Below are 18,679 nucleotides of genomic sequence, written 5' to 3'. Positions count from 1 at the left end.
TGCTTTTCCATCACTGCCTGGCCAGGTTGCCGTTCTTGGGTATCTGAAAGGAGAAAGTCACAAGGTTAGTGTTGTGGTGAAGTAAGAGATGCATGTTTACACCACCTGCAGCTCGTAAATCAGAAAAGTTTGTGGGATATGGGGGAAGTGAGATGTGAGAAGGAGGATTAGGTATGAGGATACCGTCATCTCCTATGGTTTTAGCCCCGCCGCTGGCCACAGCCTCAGCAATGACCCCTCCAATGATGGTGAACACCGTCTCCTCCATGGGGGTAAGGACACGCAGCCACGCCTGTCCCCGCCAATTAGCTCCTGCTGCCTCCGGTTGCATGGCACCTTGTCCTGCAAGAGAAAGGGAATTGTGTCAGTGAGTGTGGTTCAATCTGTTTGGGTAATGTGGCTGTCTGGTCCCAGTGCCTTCTGAGAGTTTGTCTGGAGAACCTCCTGGCCCCTGTGGATAGAGCACATCTCTTCTCCTCTCCACCTCTTCCACCAAGGCCTCCAGTGCAGCATCAGAAAATCTTGGAGCCCGCTCTCCCCTGTTGTGCCATTATTACATCTTTTCCACATCAAAATGAGTTCCACAAGGACTTCCCCCCAACTGCTCCAGCTGCAATGCACCTCCCCTTTAAGAGGAGCAGGCTAGCTTTAAGTGGTGCAGGCTAGCTTTAAGTGGTGCTAGCCTCTCACAGTTTTGGGCCCCCTGCTGAGGCGTGCAGCCACTCATCAGCATCTTTCTCTAGTTTTCCAAGTTGGCATGTGTGGTGGCATGGCCTAGTAAAAGATCATTCCTTGTTTGGCTTGGGGACAGTAGTGGAGCAGCAGCTGTCTGGCCCCATTTCTTGGTGATACAACTTCACCTCCACAGGATTGAGCACCCAATGGAACAATATACTCAAACCTAAAATATGTTCTGAAACTGTCCAGTTTCACAACACATTAGTGATCTCACCATATGATGTGTGACTGTGGGAGACAGAAAAAAGATTCTATATTGTTTTGACCAGGATGTAACACAATTATGAATGAAGATTTCATGGATTGTGCAGTCATTTCATCCTGAAATATTTGTGTAATCCACTGTCATTCACCATGAATCCTATCTTGACCACTGGAACCATATTATGTGAAACAAAAGATTATATTCCACACTCATCATAGAATACTGCAGCACTGAAGGAGGCCATTCAGCCCATCGAGTCTGCGCTGGCCCTTTCAAAGAGCAATCCAGTTAGTCCAACTCCCCTGCTTTTTCCCCATATCCTTTTCTCCTTCAAGTATTTATCCAATTCCCTTTTGAAGGCTACTATTGAATCTGTTTCCAACACCTTATCAGGCGGTGCATTCCAAATCCTAACCACTCGTTGCATAAAAAAGATTTTCCTCATGTCACTTCTGTTTCTTTTGCCAATCTCCTTAAATCTGTGCCCTCTGGTTATCGACCCTTCAGCCATTGGAAACAGTTTCTCTTTATTTACTCTATCTAAATCCTTCATGATTTTAAACACCTCTATCAAATTTCCTTTTAGTCTCATCTGCTCCAAGGAGAACAACCCAGCATCTCTAGTCTATCCACATAACTGTAATCTTTCATCCCTGGAATTATTCTACTAGTCAATCTCTTCGGTACCCTCTCCAGTGCCTTCACGTCCTTCCTAAACTGTGGTGCCCAGAACTGGACATAAATACCCCAGCTGGGGCTGAACTAGTGTTTTATATAGGTTTAGTATAACTGTCTGGCTTTTGTACACTAGGGGCTGGATTTTCATTCAGGAGTCGGGTAGGAGGCGGGACTACAACTTTCGGGGTTGTAGTCTCGCCTCCATCGAGATGTGGCCAATCCACGCGATTTTAACTTGATTGACCTTGTTGAGCCCGCCCAGCGGGCTCAGCAGGCCAATTAAGGGCCACCCGGCAACAGGTGACGTCAGACTGAAATTTCATCTGTCAAGAGGTTTTGACAGATGAAATATCAGCATTTCACAGCTGTTTGAAGCTGTCAAACACTGACAGTCTTACTTCTAGCCTGAGTCCTTCTCCACAGACTCAGTTAGAAATCTCTCCTGCACAGAAAGCTGAAGGCTGTCACATTTGACAGTTCGCAGCCATTCTGCTTTCTGTGCCGGTGAGATGAGGGACTCCCGAAACCTGAAGGAAGGAAGGCTGAAAAGGTAAGAAAAGATCATTTAAACTTCTTTAAACACTTTAGACACACCAAACACACTTACCTTTGCACTCATGCACCCATCACTCACCTGAACACCGACATCTCGACCCCTCCAAGTCCTTCAACCCGACGGCCCACCTCGCAAACTTGGCGTGGTTTGGAGGCGTCGGGAATCCCACACTTCAGCATTAAAAATAGGGATTAGGCTAAAAACTGCCTGTTAACAGGAAGTTAATTGGCACTAATCCCTTCCCGCCTCAGGTAGGTGGGTCCCAGTGCGGGGCGGGTACCTGCCTCCTTTGAAACTGGCATGGAGGTGGGTTGGGTGCGGGATGGGGTCGGGACCCCTGATTTCGGGATTTTAACCCCCCGCACACCTACAATCCCGACTCCACGGCCCAATGAAAATCCTGCCCATTATGCCTCTATTTATAAAGCCCAGGATCCCATATGCTTTAATAACTGGTTTTATTAGCCTGTCCTGCCACCTTTAAAGATTTGTGCACAAGCAGCCCCCAGGTCTCTGTTTTTGCAGCCCCTTTAAAATTGTACCATTTAGTGTGTATGGTCTCTCTGCATTCTTCCTACCAAAATGTATCACCTCATCCTTCTCTGCATTGAATTTCATCTGCCATGTGTCTATCCTTTTCAGGTTTCTGAAGTTAGAAGAATTTATAGGTTTGAACAGATCAGCAATATTACATAAACATGGATATCAGTTTGTATTAGATTTTAGGTAGGGCTTGTCAAAACTTTATTCATCTTAAAGGAATTAATTCATTATGCTTTGTCCCCTTCTATTTAAAATAAATGAGTTACTGCTTTCAATAAAACAGTAGAGAGGAATTTTAGATGAAATCTTTAAGTGTTCTTACACGTATATCCCACAATGTAATTTCAGGCCCTATGTTTTTACTCTAAACCCCAGCATGAATTAGGAGACTGCACAATACTTGGAAAAACTATGAGCCCTGCATCAAAACCAGTCTTTGCTATGGTGAGCATTCCAAGTTATCTTCCACTGTTCTGTAAAAATTACACTAACCTGCTAGAAAACGCAGGAGAGTTTCTACTGATGAACTCATATTTATCAGTGCAGTGGTCTGAGTTCAGCCATAACCAAATTTACTCTACCTGATGATTGCAGCCCTGCTAAGCGTGGTCGCCAGTGCATTTTACAGCTGAGCCTCAAAGGCTTAGAGTGTAATTTTCAAATAACACAGGCACTTTTAATAATGCTGATTTTAACCTAATGACTCAGACACTGGGTTTGAAACGCTAGTGTCCATGCAAAATGTAAATGGTTGGAAAGTGAATTGAATTCAATAATTTTGTAGGCTGGCATCAGAGAAAACCACCACAAAAGCTGCCGGATTGTTATAAAAACCCAATTGGTTCACCAATGATCTTTAGGAAAGAAACCTGCCACCCATCCATGGTTTGGCCTACTCGTGACCCTAATTAACACTACATGGTTGACTCTTAATGCCCTCCCTTCTCAGGGCAACTGAGAATAGGCAATAAATGTGGCCTTGCCAGTATTGCCCACACCTGGGAACAAAGCTTTAAAAAAATGTATGGCCAAGTCTCACACATGAATAAAGAAAGAATCATCAGGGAGTTGGCAGTACCCTTGGAACATTAAGCTAAAAGAGTGAAAGCCTTTAAGAAAACTATGGGCGGGTGGGAGATAAACAAGAATAAAAAGGTTAACTGACCTACAGGTCCCTTCCACAAGAATTGGTGACTGGTGTGTCATTCTTCTAACGGCTTTTATATTTCCACTTGAAAAAAAACATTTTCTTGCAAAAAACTAAAAACCTAAAGAAGAAACATCAAAGTGATGCAAAAAAACATAAAAGGAACAAAAGACACTAGGCTTAACTGTAAGTGAGCAATAACTATGTAGAAGCAATAATATCTATAGTAACTGATTGAAGCTTCATAATGAGTCAACCAGATACAGTTCTGGTTAAATCTAGTCATTTTTTGCATTTTGGGGGCAAGCAGGCAATAGAAACTAGAACATCAAATGTCCTGACATTTTAACTGATGAATTTTCAGTTACTCATAAAAATTTCCAAAGATAACTTGACTTTTTTGGTAAATAATGCCATATTTCTGAAACATTCTTAATATAAGTTAGTGTTATTACCAGGATTTCAGTAAAACATAATGGTGGGTGTTGCCCAGCATTACACATCATTGCTTGGCAGGGATGCAGCTAACAATTTGAAGTTTGTACACAGCCAGCCGATTCACTGCCTGCAGGCTGTTCTCGAGATAAGTATTGCAAAAATGACATCATCAGCATGAGAAAAAGTGATGCTGTCTGATTGATCTCCTTCCCACTGTAAAGACAACACTGAAATAAAATTGTACCTTACAGTAGTCTTCCTATGATCCTGTCGCCCGTTGTTGCACTCGAGTCCTTTTCAAAAATGGGGACATTTGTATTTTGCCTAATTTTCTTGCGAAATTGCATCACAGAAATCTTTACGCAATCCATGAGAAAATACATGATAGTCATTTTATTGTTGATATATATTTTGTTTTTGTTATTACTATGGCAAAAGCAATCTTCCACAATTACTGTAGTAACAGGCATTTGGTGCTTTGCAGATGTAAATCGAGGTCCTAACACTGGTTGTAGGACCCCGCTTGAAATTGGTCTACAGATACGTGGAGCTTACGCCATGCATGCTGCCCTAACTTGTTTTGGGTCCTCAGCAGCTTAACCAACGGTCCTTGAAGAAATTGGTCAAAAAACGGCAAGGAAACTTCTTAATAGCTTCATTTCTGTGGAAAATACTGTGGAATGCTGCAAGCCTGGTCTCCCGCCCTTCAGTCACTCACACCCCGTCCTCCACCCATTCCGTTTCAACACCAACAACAGCTTGCACCCTTAACGTAGTAAAACATCCCATGGCCTTTCACAGGAGCGTTATCAAACAAAATTTGACACCAAATTACAAAAGGAGATATTAGGGCAGATGACAGGTTTTAAGGAGTGTCTTAAAGGAGGAAAGAGAGGCGGAGAGGTTTAGGGAGGGAATTCCAGAGCTTAGGGCCTTGGCAGCTGAAAGCATGGACGCTAATGGTGGAGCAATTAAAATCGAGGATGCGCAAGAGGCCAGAATTGGAGGAGTACAGATATCTCGGAGAGTTTTTTGTAAGCAATGTTCCCTGTACTTTTTTTTGGCCCTGCGCAGCCCCTGGAGCGCTGCGCAGCTTAAAGGGAACATCGGTTGCAGGATTTTACAGAGCTAGGGAGGGGTGAGGCCATTGAGGATGGGAATTAAAAAATCGTGGCGTTGCTAAACCGGGAATCAATGTAGGTCAGCGAGCACAGGGGTGATGGGTGAACGGGACTAGGTAAGATTTAGGACTCAGGCAGCAGAGTTTTTGATGAGCTCAAGTTGTGGAAGATGGGAGGCCGGCCAGGAGTGCATTGGAATAGTCAAGTCTAGAGGTAACAAAGCATGGATACGGGTTTCAGCAGCAGATGAGCTGAGGTCGGGACAGAGTCGGGTGATATTACGGAGGTGGAAATAGGTGGTCCTGGTGATGGCATGGATATCTGGTTGGAAGCTCATCTCGGGATTCAGGCCCAGTTAGTTATCAGGAAGAGGGATGGAGTTAGTGGCTAGGGAACGGAGTTTGTGGTGGGCACCGAAAACAATGGCTTCGGTCGTCCCAATATTTAGTTGGAGGAAATTTCTGCTCATCCAATACTGGATGTTGGACAAGCAGTTAGACAATTTAGAGACAGTAGAGGGGTCGAGAGAGGTGGTGGTGAGGTAGAGCTGGTTGTCGTCAGCATACATGTGGAGTTTTCGATTGATGTCGCCGAGGGGCAGCATGTAGATGAGAAAATGTCGCCTGCCCCCACCCTGTACCGACCTGGGGGCTAGCTCAGCATTACAGCCGGCCGGAATTTCCAAGGCCCCAACCGGTGAACTGCATTGGGAATCTTGATTGGCCCCTGCAGCTCACCACATTCATGCAAGTGAAGCCCACTGCTGAATTTGGCTCGGGCCTCTCACCGACCTCTTTGGGTGCAGGCGCCCATTTCATGCCAGAAACTGATGCGAGTTGAAGTTTTTCCCCCAGGAAACTGTGTGGATGTCTAAATGTCAGGCAATTCTGATGCCAGTACAAAAACTAACAGCAAAATTGGATAGAGTGCTAAATGAGCAAATATCTGGTGTGACAAATCTCCATCGATTTTTTCGATCAGTTACGCCCACTTTATGCCCATTGATTGGACATAACCAATCAACCGATCTACTCTATGTTCCCCATGACCCGAAAGCTATATTTCTATTGATAATTTGTCCTGCATAGAGTTGCATTACCCTGAGGATTAACATTATTTACAGTAATCTGTTGGCTGGACTAACTGTCTTCAGAATGGGCATACTATTAAACTCAGATCAGACACTTGACAGGTAAAAGCGACAAAAATATTTATTTACAAATACATGGAAAATGAAGCAGAAACAAATTCCACAATATTAAAAAGTATGAAAAGATTAAGCAGAAATATAGGGGGCGATTTTCATGTTGCTACCGCCCTGTTTGCACATAAAAACAGGGCAGTAGCGGTGGTTAGTTGTGCCGACTTATCGCTGCGTTGATGCCTGTTCCAGTTTTCGTGCAGACCTCCATGGTTGCAACCAGAGCTTCTGTTGGAAATAGGCAGTAGGGGTCCGTACATATATGGAAATCTGGGTTAAAAGTCACAGTTAAGACTTCAACGCGGTTTTCATCTCTACCTGTCTTGCTACTGCCACTTCCTGCTCCCACTTCCTGAACATAACCAGTGGCATACTGTAATTTTATAATAGATACAGGCTTAACTATGCCTCCCCATAAGGTAGAAGATAACTGACACGTTAGATCAGGGGTGGGCTATTATTTGGGCTGGAAGGCCACTTAACAAGTTTTGGTGAGCTGTTGTGGGCCGCACACCAATGGTCCCCCTAAGGTGTGCGGTCGCGCACCAATCACGAGATCCTGTGCAGGCCGCTCACCAGCTCCTGCCACTGGAAGAGATACTACGCATGCAGTGGCCATGCAACAAATTTAAAGAGACCGTGCACGGAAAAAAAATTAGAGGGAACATTGCCGCACACATAAAACATCTACCATTAAAATTTGTTATGACAAAGGTAAACTATCCCTCTTCGTCCTTCTTGACTTGTCTGCAGCCTTTGACATGGTTGACCACTCCATCCTTCTCCAACGCCTCACCACTGTTGTCCAGCTGTGTGGGACTGCACTCGCCTGGTTCCATTCTTACCTAGCTAATCGTAACCAGAGAATCACCTACAACGGCTTCTCTTCCCACTCCTGCATCGTTACCTCTGGTGTCCCCCAAGGATCTGTCCTTGACCCTCTCCTATTTCTCATCTACATGTTACCCCTTGGCGACATCATCCGAAAACACAGCATCAGTTTCCACATGTACGCGGACGACACCCAGCTCTACCTCACCACTTCTTCTCTTGACTCCTTCATGGTGTCTAAATTGTCAGACTGCTTGTCCGACATACAGTTCTGGATGAGCAAAAATGTTCTCCAATTAAATATTGGGAAAACCGAAGCCATTGTTTTCGGTCCCTGCCACAAACTTCGTTCCCTAGCCACTGATTACATCCCTCTCCCTAACATCTGTCTGAGGCTGAACCACACTGTTCGCAACCTTGGTGTCACATTTGGCCCTGAAATGAGCTTCCGACCACATATCCGCAGCAAAACAAAGACCATCTACTTCCACCTCCGTAATATCACCCGTCTCCGCCCTTGCCTCAGCTCATCCGCTGCTGAAACCCTCTACCATGCCTTTGTTACCTCTAGACTTGACTATTCCAATGCTCTCCTGGCTGGCCTCCGACATTCCACCCTATGTAAACTTGAAGTCATCCAAAACTCGGCTGCCCGTGTCCTAACTCGCACCAAGTCCCGTTCGCCCATCACCCCTGTGCTCGCTGACCTACATTGCTCCCAGTTAATTACATATGATTAATGTATTCTAGTTAACGATGATTTTCTGAATGGGAGATGGTAGCTTTCTGCATGTTTTGCGAGGAACAGTTGACTGATAATTCTTGTCATGTAGAGCGCCCAAAAGAAATATTCAGTCAATATATGTTTTGATGGAGCCTCAGGTCTATCAGTATGTAGAGAAATAACAGAGAAAATCCAGCACTTGTGTTGAAGCTGTCCACTAGGAGAAGAATTACAGGAGTGGAATGCTATTAGTTTCTAGTTCCTGCCCTCAAAACTGCACTGTATTAAAATAGCTAGTACCTGTAGCTTGTTTTCCAGAGTATCTGCTAGGCTCATCACATTGCTGTTTGCGGGATCTTGCTACATACAAAATGGCTGTCACATTTGAAGTCACTGCACTTGGAGCATTGCTTTATGTTGACTTGCTTTGAGTTGTTTAGGCGCTGTTTAAATCCAAGTCTTTTAGAGTCAGACTTTTGACTGCCTTGTGTGACTTACAGTGTTTGAGACAACTAAAGGGGGTACATTTTCCATCCATTGATTATGAATGGGCAGAGAATTTAGCAATCTCCTCAACTCCAAACAGCTTGGGACATGCCTGATACACAGAGAAAATTACCTATCCCCTATAGGGCATGTTTGACTATGCAGTGCATTCTGGGTATGGGTGTCCGCCATTGGGGCCCAGAATCGCAGAACGGTTCCTTTTAAGATTGGGCCGGGGAGAATCGCTTTTGCGAATTAATAAATTGAATTAAGTTTTACTGTACGTTCCTTGGCTGCAGTTTGGGTCCGTCTCTCTGACCCACGAAAAGTGAAAGTGAAGTGAAAGACTAATGTACAGCTCGAGCTTTGGCTCGCGTTCAATTTCTGCCCCTTCCAGCGAGTTGAATAGAATGACTTGGTCCACGGGCCGTATTTTCCCCATCACTGCATTAGATGCTTCAACCTGCAATGTAAACTGGACTGGACACGGTCGCTAAGTATTAACCTTTATGTGGGTTAGTCGTTATTGCTGTCTGTTCAAAGAGTCTGTCTCTGGCCTTCAGATTTGTCTCTGATGGCTGCTGGTCAATTACCCAATTTACTAAGACATAAAAAATATATTTCAAAGTGACTGAGGCAAAGCAGATTTTAGTATGTGTCTCTTAAACTCAAAGAGCTGCCAATCAAACATATATACCAGCAAAACCCACAAGATGCTTGTATTTGAATTAAGTGTCTTGGCCCCTTCTTGAGACACCTGGTCATACACAACATTTATAGTCTCAGGCTATTGTATCTAAACAAGCTGGACCATTTTCTGTGACTGAACCTAGTTTTTAATCCCTTTGTGTACTGTGACAGAAAAAAACAAGCAAATAACATGATACATGATAGACAATTTTTTTCACACCAGGTAATATATCATCTATATAGAATTTTAAAAAAAATTCTACCAGTTTTCTCCCCACCTCTCCTGAAAGCACAGATTCTTTGCAGGGTTATCGTTCACAATTGCCCTCCAGTACCTTACTCAACTGGCCATTCTTAATGTCTAATCCTGACTGCAACCTGCATCGACATGCATTCTTCCAGCAGTGATTGCTGGATAGTGATCAAGAGTTGGAGCTCTGGCTTGTGTTCCTCCCTCTAACCCAAAACTTTCCAGCACCGCAACGTGTGCCTTGATTGAGATTGGTTAAATAAACAATCTTTTTTAGTGAGTGCAGGGGGGAGTACTTCACACAGAAAACACTCCACCACTACTCTATCCAGGGTTCAGATGTGAGGATGGATGAATATTGTGGCATTTTGCTCCATTGTCTTTGCGACTGAGAAGCATTGTTGCAAACTTTCCCTCAGCAGATTAAATGGCTAAGGTACAGTCCATGATGGTGCAGACAGTACACAGACTGTGGAAGAAGCTGGCTTGTTTGGACAACTTACTTTTTGTTTTATACTTTATGTTTTCTTACATTCTTACTGCAACTAAGGCCACGATTTGCCCTACCTCAGCAGATCCGGTGCGGCCGGGGTCAATGGCGGGTTGCAATCCCACTGCTGGCTCCAGCCCGCTGTCCAAAGTGATTTTACGTTGATTGGGCCTGTTAAGACCGCCCAGCGCGTTTGCCAGCCAATTGAAGGAAACGGGTCTGATGACGTCACTTGATGACGTGTCATCAACCGGTTTCCTTAAAGGGACCATACACAAATTGATTTTGACAGTTGTGCTGTCAGTGTTCTACAGCATTGAGGTGCTGCAAACACTAATAAGCACTGCACAGAGGTGTACAGCTGCACCTAGGCTCTCCATGACTCCCTCCATATGCTTATGGAGGGAGTCACAGCACGCAGGGAGGTCCTCTTCTCTTCCAATGGGCGGAAAACACCTTCCCAGGAGACCAACGCAGCCTGGTTGCACATTGCACAGGAGGATACAAGCAGGGATGTCATCAGGAGGACCAGGCTGCAGTGGCACAAACCTTTCGATGATCTCAGTAGATCACAAAACGTTACTGCAAAGCCACACTCAGCCTCATCCTGCTGTTCCCCTCATCACATTCCCATCACTCTGCCTTCCCTACCCTACTCCTGCACATCCTTACTCACACCAACTTACCTTGCACCTCCACCCATCCCGCTCTCTCTATCTACATTATCACTTCCCCATCTCACTAGCCACCCCTCACACTCACCCTCATCCTAGTCCAATCATAATAAGTAACAACACAGAAGCATAGGCACTTGTGTGTTTTAGCCAATGTTCATGTGAAGTTTCTGTTAATGTGCTGTCAAACATAGAAATCTTTATTTTCAACACTTTGTGTTCTTGGACAGATTTGTGTGCATCTTTGGAAGTGGCTTAGTGAGTTGCAGTGAATGGTGAGACATAACGGTACCCCCGCAATGGTCATGATTATGAAAGGAATGGCTTGGACTTTGTAGGGATGCTTTATGGTATTGGTGTGGGGTGGTGCCAACCTAGCGCATCATGTGGCAGCCAAGGTGTACAGTGTCAAGTGAAGTAAATCTGGCTATGGTGAGGCCATCCCTGGCCTCCCGGCCAGCAATGTCCTGTGCATCAGTTGATTGTGGAGAAGTTTGGTGTTGTTGTTGGTGCTGCTGGTGTTGAGGCTGATCGTGGTGAGATTCTGAGGACCAAGGTGAGATATTTTCAAGGGCACCGATGCTGATGGAATAGATGGCAGGTGAACTTGAGATGACAGAAGTGATCTGTCAATGGTGAAAGAGGTTGTTCCAATGAGGTGACACTGGATACAGAGTTTACTCCAAACACTTGCAACTATCATAAAGCTTAATCTGTCATCCAAATACAGTAAGCAACAGCTTCTGAGCTTGGAAAGTGAACAGCTAGGAGATGGGAGCTTTTATAGCACATTTACAGCTGTCAAGTAAAGAGATGTTTGCATGGTAACACAACTCCCGACCTGCTTACCTGATGTGATCCCCGAGCAGCGTGGAACCCGTGGGCTGAAGGCTTTGTGTCTTAATGCAAGGAGCATTTGTAATAAGGTGGATGAATTGGCTGCGCAAATAGAGGTAAACGAATACGATTTGGTTGGGATTACGGAAACATGGCTCAAGGATGGCCAAGACTGGGAACTCAACATCCAGGGGTATTCGATATTCAGGAAAGATAGGCAAAAAGGAAAGGGAGGTGGGGTAGCATTACTGGTTAAAGAAGGGATTAACACAATTGTAATGAAGGATATTAGCTCTGATTATGTTGAATCTGTATGGGTAGAATTGAGAAATACTAAGGGGAAAAAAACGTTAGTGGGAGTGGTATATAGACCTCCAAACAGTAAGGCAGAAGTTGGGGATGGCATTAAAAGGGAAATTAAAGAAGCGTGCAATAAGGGCACAGCAGTCATCATGGGTGACTTTAATCTACATATAGATTGGGCCAACCAAATTAGTAACAATACTGTGGAGGAGGAATTCCTGGACTGTTTACGGGATGGTTTCCTGGACCAATATGTCGAGGAACCAACCAGAGATCAGGCCATCTTAGACTGGGTATTACGTAACGAGAAAGGATTAATTAGCAATCTTGTTGTACGAGGCCCCTTGGGTCGGAGCGATCATAATATGATCGAATTCTTCATTAAGATGGAGAATGAAGTAGACTCAGAGATTAGGGTTCTCAATTTAAATAAAGGAAACTACGATGGTCTGAGGAGCGAGTTGGGTAGGATTGATTGGGGAATGGCACTCAAAGGGTTGACGGTGGATAGACAATGGCAAACATTCAAAGACCGAATGGATCAGCTACAGAATTTGTTCATCCCAATTTGGCATAAAAATAAAACAAAAAAGGTGACTCAACCGTGGCTAACAAGGGAAATTAGGGATAACATAAGATCCAAGGAGAGGACATATAAATTGGCCAGAAAAAGCAATAATCCTGAGGATTGGGAACAGTTTAGGATTCAACAAAGGAGGACAAAGGGATTAATTAAGAAAGGGAAAATAGAATATGAGAGTAAGCTTGCAGGGAACATAAAAACTGACTGTAAAAGCTTTTATAGATATGTGAAGAGAAAAAGATTGGTGAAGTCAAGCATAGGTCCCTTGCGGTCAGAATCAGGGGAATTTATAATGGGGAACAAAGAAATGGCAAACCAACTAAATACATATTTTGGTTCTGTCTTCACAAAGGAGGACACAAATAACCTCCCAGAGATGCCGGGGAACATAGGGTCTGATGAAAGGGTGGAACTGAAAGAAATCAGTATTTGTAGGGAAATGGTGTTAGGAAAATTGATGGGACTGAAGGCCGATAAATCCCCAGGGCCTGATAATCTACATCCCAGGGTACATAAGGAAGTGGCCCTAGAAATAGTAGATGCATTGCTGGTCATCTTTCAGAACTCGATAGACTCTGGAACAGTACCCATGGATTGGAGGGTAGCTAATGTTACCCCACTATTCAAAAAAGGTGGTAGAGAAAAAGCGGGGAATTATACACCGGTAAGCCTGACATCGGTAGTGGGGAAAATGCTAGAGTCCATTATAAAAGATGTAATAGCAGAGCACTTGGAAAGCAGTGACAGGATCGGACAAAGTCAACATGGATTTACAAAAGGTAAATCATGCTTGACTAATCTACTGGAATTTTTTGAGGATGTAACTGGTAAAATAGATAAGGGAGAACCAGTGGATGTGGTGTATTTGGACTTTCAGAAGGCTTTCGATAAGGTCCCACATAAGAGATTAGCGTGCAAAATTAAGGCACATGGGATTGGGGGCAAGGTATTGACTTGGATAGAGAACTGGTTGGCGGACAGAAAGCAAAGGGTTGGAATAAACGGGTTGTTTTCCGAGTAGCAGGCAGTGACTAGTGGGGTACCGCAAGGATCGGTCCTAGGACCCCAGCTGTTCGCGATATATATTAATGATCTGGACGAGGGAATTGGATGTAATATCTCCAAATTTGCAGACGACACAAAGCTGGGTGGGAGGGTATGCTGTGAGGAGGATGTCGTGAAACTCCAGTACGATTTGGACAGGTTGGGTGATTGGGCAGAAACATGGCAAATGCACTATAATGTGGATAAATGTGAGGTTATCCACTTTGGTGGCAAAAACAGGAAGGCAGATTATTATTTGAATGGCAATAGATTGGGAGAAGGGGAAGTGCAAAGAGACCTGGATGTTCTTGTGCACCAGTCGCTGAAGGTAAGCATGCAGGTGCAGCAGGCGGTTAAGAAGGCAAATGGTATGTTGGCCTTCGTAGCAAGAGGGTTCGAGTACAGGAACAAGGATGTGTTGCCACAGTTGTACAGGGTCTTGGTGAGACCGCACCTTGAGTATTGTGTGCAGTTTTGGTCACCTTACCTGAGGAAGGACGTTCTTGCCATGGAAGGGGTGCAGCGAAGATTCACCAGGCTGATACCTGGGATGGCAGGAATGACATATGAGGAGAGATTGTGTCGATTGGGCTTATACTCACTGGAGTTTAGAAGATTGAGAGGGGATCTCATCGAAACCTATAAAATTCTGTCAGGCCTGGACAGACTAGATGCAGGAAGGATGTTTCCGATGGCCGGGGAGTCCAGAACCAGGGGTCATAGTCTAAGGATAAGTGGTAAGCCATTTAGGACTGAAATGAGGAGGAATTTCTTCACTTAGAGAGTGGTGAACCTGTGGAATTCTCTGCCACAGAGGGCGGTGGAAGCCAGTTCATTAAATATATTCAAGACAGAGTTGGATATATTTCTTAAGGCTAAAGGGATCAAGGGATATGGGGAGAAGGCAGGGACAGGGTACTGAATTTGGATGATCAGCCATGATCTCATTGAATGGCGGAGCAGGCTCGAAGGGCCAAATGGCCTACTCCTGCTCCTATCTTCTATGTTTCTATATGTGACCTCGTAAAATTTAAAGGTGAGCGCAAAATAGTTTTTAAGTGGCTGTTAACAAGCTCTTAATCACCTAAATTGCCTCCCCCACCGCTTGTTCAGTGATGACAGACCTGACATCTGGGAAACTAGCATGTTGGCAAATTGACAGCGGGTTCCCTACCCGCTGTCAAAAAACATTTTCCCACCAAACGCGCTCGCTGACCCCCCGAAAAATTCCCCCCTAAGTGTATGAAGAGTGCAACTAGAGGAATTCCGGCAAATAACTTGTACACTTAATGGACCAAAGTATTGTACCAAAAACCAGCTGGACTCTTAATGTGATTCCAGTATTTAAAATAAAGTTGGAGACATGACTCTGGAAATCATTGATTGGTAATGTGAACAACAATATTGTAGAAAATACTGGAGAATATTATAAAGAAATAAAACAGAAAATGCTGGAAACACACAGCACTTTCATCAGCACATGAAAAGAGAAATGATGGGTTAACATTATGTTTATCTGATATTCTGCAGGGCTGACATCCTGATATAAGTGCTGGAATGGGCCGGAGACCTTGCTCCTTACCACACCTAGGTCAGGGATTTAAATATTGACAATGGGGCCCTAGTGAATATTACACTGAATAGTTCCTTTAAGCTGAACTTTAATCTTTTTCTTTATCTTTTACCAATTTCCTTTTGATTTTCTCCCCTTATCTCTTCTCCTTGAACACAGACTATTGTTCCACAGGAACCATAGACTTGCAGTCCTTCCACAATGGCTATTTTTCATGTATGAATTTGGACAGTCAGTGTCAGCTAATTATTCAACCACAAGGATGTCACAGCCTAGCCTGATCCTGTCCTCATGCAAAATCCATGCACATACTTCCAGTAGAGGTAACTGGGTGGCAATCTGAAGCTGGAACCCTGGCCAATTCTCCTCCTCCCTATGCCGGGACACTGTCACCAACTGTATTTCTCCCATTGCTGCAGGTTTTCCTTTAAATCAAATAATTGTCTATTTTCATAAATACCAAGAAACTGACACTGCTAGATCTTACTTAAGATGGCTAGAGACAAGTAGCTCAGAGGTACATTGGTCAAATACATGTCAGGGATAACGATGACATAACCATAAATATATATATATTTGAAATTCATTCTCGGGATGAGGGCATCGCTGGCAAGGTTGGCATTTATAGCCCATCACTAGTTGCCCTTGAAAAGGTGGTGGTGGACCGCTGCAGTCCGTGTGGTGAAGGAGCACCCACAATGCTGTTAGGTAGGGAGTTCCAGGATTTTGACACAGCGACAATGAAGGAATGGCAATTTGCAATGATGCTCATTATTTTTGCTGAGCTCATTGTTGTGCTGTTTTTTTTTCTTAGAATAGTTAGAAAATACAGGAGGTGTAAATGGGAATAGCAGAATTATCAACAGCTGCCTTCCAAAAAAAATGGGGGCAGAGGTTATAGTCTGAAATTGTTGAACTTGATGTTGAGTCCAGAAGGCTGTAAAGTGCCCAATCAAAAGATAAGGTGCTGTTCCTCAAGCTTACATTGAGCTTCATTGGAACAGTGTAGGAGGCCGAGGACAGAGAGGTCAGAGTGGGAGTGGAGCGGAGAATAAAAGTGACAGGCGACCGGAAGCTTGGGGTCATGCTTACGGACTGAACGGAGGTGTTCCGCAAAGCGGTCACCAAATCTACGTTTGGTCTCCCCAATGTAGAGGAGATTGCATCGTGAGCAGCGAATACAACATACTAATTTGAAAGGAGTACAAGTAAATCGCTGTTTCATCTGGAACGAGTATTTGGGGCCCTGGACGGTGGGAAGGGTGGAGATTGCCCTCCTGGGCTTGCATGGGAAGGTACCATGGGGAAGGGGATGTTGGGGGTAACTGAGGAGTGGACCAGGGTGTCATGGAGGGAGCAGTCCCTTTGGAATGCTGAAAGGGGAGGGATGAGGATAATGTGTTTGGTGGTGGGATCACGCTGGAAGTGGCGGAAATGGTGGAGACTGATCCGTTGAATGTGCAGGCTGTTGGAAGGTGAGAACAAGGGGAACCCTATCGTGGTTCTGGGAGAGAGAGGAAGGGGTGAGAGCAGAAGTACGGGAAATGGAACGGACATGGTCGAAGGCCCTGTCAGCCATTGTAGAGAGGAATTCTCGGTTGAGGAAAAAGGAAGACATATTGGAAGCACTAGTATGGAAGGTGGCATTGTCAGAACAAATGCGACGGAAATGGAAAAACTGGGAGAATGGAATAGAGTCCTTACAGGAAGCAGGGTGGGAGAAAATATAGTCAAGGTAGCTGTGGGAGTCAGTGGGCTTATAGTGAATGCCAATGTTCCCTTTAAGCTGCTTGACATGCAAGTCTCTGGACCTCCTGCGCAGCCAGCTCGCCGGATTTTTAAGAGCAAAACAGTGCATGCGTGGTATTTTGAATGGGCCGCGCAGCCCACCCAAAATAAAATTAATGGGAACATTAGTGGATGGCCCCATTTTTTCAGATGGCAGCTGTTGATGATTCTGCTATTCCCAATTACACCTCTTCTAGACCCATCTTTTGTTTCTTTACTTGTGCCATTACCATCTTCTTTTGCTTTGTACAATCATCCCTTTTGTCATTTAATCTCTCCTGCCTTCCACTCTATCACAGACCTTCCCTTTTGTTCTTTCCTCCCCTCCCCCTTTTCCCTGCCCCTACACTTGCTTAAAACCTGTTATATCTCTAACTTTTTCCAGTTCTGACGAAAGGTCATTAACCTGAAACTCTGTTTCTCTCTCCACAGATGCTGCCTGACCTGCTGAGTATTTCCAGCATTGTCTGTTTTTATTTCAGAATTCCACCATCCGCAGTATTTTTACTTTCGTAACGTTTTTTGAAGTTGTATCATGTAATATCGTTGAACATCCGTAGCTTTCAATTAAATGGAAAATTGTCATTTTTCGGGCCATAACATTTTTGTAACCAGTTTGCAAGGGTTCCTATGGAGCATCGTTAAAATAAATTAATTCTTCAGCTCTGTTCCTAAATGTCCATTTAAGTGACATATGGTTCCTGCCAATCTAAGGACACACACACTGGCATGGGCTATTTTGGACAGTCTGGGGGGCGATTGCATGGTGAGATATTAGTAATGAACATGTAAACACATTTGTATGAAATCCCTAAAATAAATAAAATTACTGTCTTTGCTAAAATAGCAGACAGCAAACAGTTTGCTACTAATGGGTGCTCTGTGAGTGTATTGAGGGGATGGCAAAAAGTGAATGTGTGGGTTTCATTGGTATAGCATGGTTACAGGCAGCTGGCTTTTCAAGTACCTATCTATTTTAGGTCACAGAAACCTAAATGCTCATCTCCAGTATACTATGTAGTTCTTGCAATTATTGGCATACTCATCACTGTTGGTAATTAAATCATTATGCATGACTTTGAGAAGGTGTAATTATTAGAATAATGTAAAAAGAGACACAGATTATAATAAGTGAAAAAAAATGTCCCAACGTTCAACTTAATGTGGATAACCAGTGAATAAATAATAGGTTACCAAGTATAACACTTAGAAGGAAATGCATATTTGGAAACAAAACTTTAATCTAGTCACAGTCTGTTGTGTCATGATGTGCTGTAGATTTGCCAGTACTCTGCTGCAGAAAGATCAATGATCAAAAGAAGGCCTGAAAATAACTGCTCTGATCTCTGGTTCTGTAATATTCATTTTAAAATTATTTTTTATTCCCCTCCCAGCTCACATTCCTCGTAAATACTGCTTTTGGTTAAACTTCCTTTTTAGCTCAGTCAGTTAGTTCTCTCTTCATTATGCTCCCTTGTTGGCCTTGTTCCTGTCAAATAACATTCCTGGTCACACTTCCTTTCTACCCTGGTATTCACTCATTTTCTGATCACAATAATGCAGATTTCCAACTTCATTTATCCTCCCAGTTCCTGATCCTGCTTGAACTCCCAGTGCAGCCAAATTCATAGCAATCCTATTGCGGACAGTTTTATCCTCTTAGTCTGTTTCCCTTCCACCCTCTATGCCAGGCTATGTTTTTTTCCGTAAGTTCCTCATAGCTATTTGAAACTATTTTACTTCCTTCCTACTGTCGCTATCAATTTTGTTCCCTCCCAT

The 18,679-nt window shown here is 44.0% G+C and overlaps 1 protein-coding gene across 3 annotated transcripts in view; it reads left to right on the top strand.

The window, feature by feature from the left end:
• Positions 1 to 18,679, top strand: part of cdk6 (cyclin dependent kinase 6) — a 374,880-nt gene that overhangs the window by 228,745 nt on the left and 127,456 nt on the right. The gene's annotated exons all lie outside the window — the stretch shown is intronic.

This window comes from Somniosus microcephalus, chromosome 5 (genome assembly GCF_052327205.1).
Source record: "Somniosus microcephalus isolate GS21.2 chromosome 5, FLI_Smic_1.0, whole genome shotgun sequence".
Lineage (NCBI taxonomy): Eukaryota > Metazoa > Chordata > Chondrichthyes > Squaliformes > Somniosidae > Somniosus > Somniosus microcephalus.
This window is presented reverse-complemented; position numbering and strand designations above follow the sequence as displayed.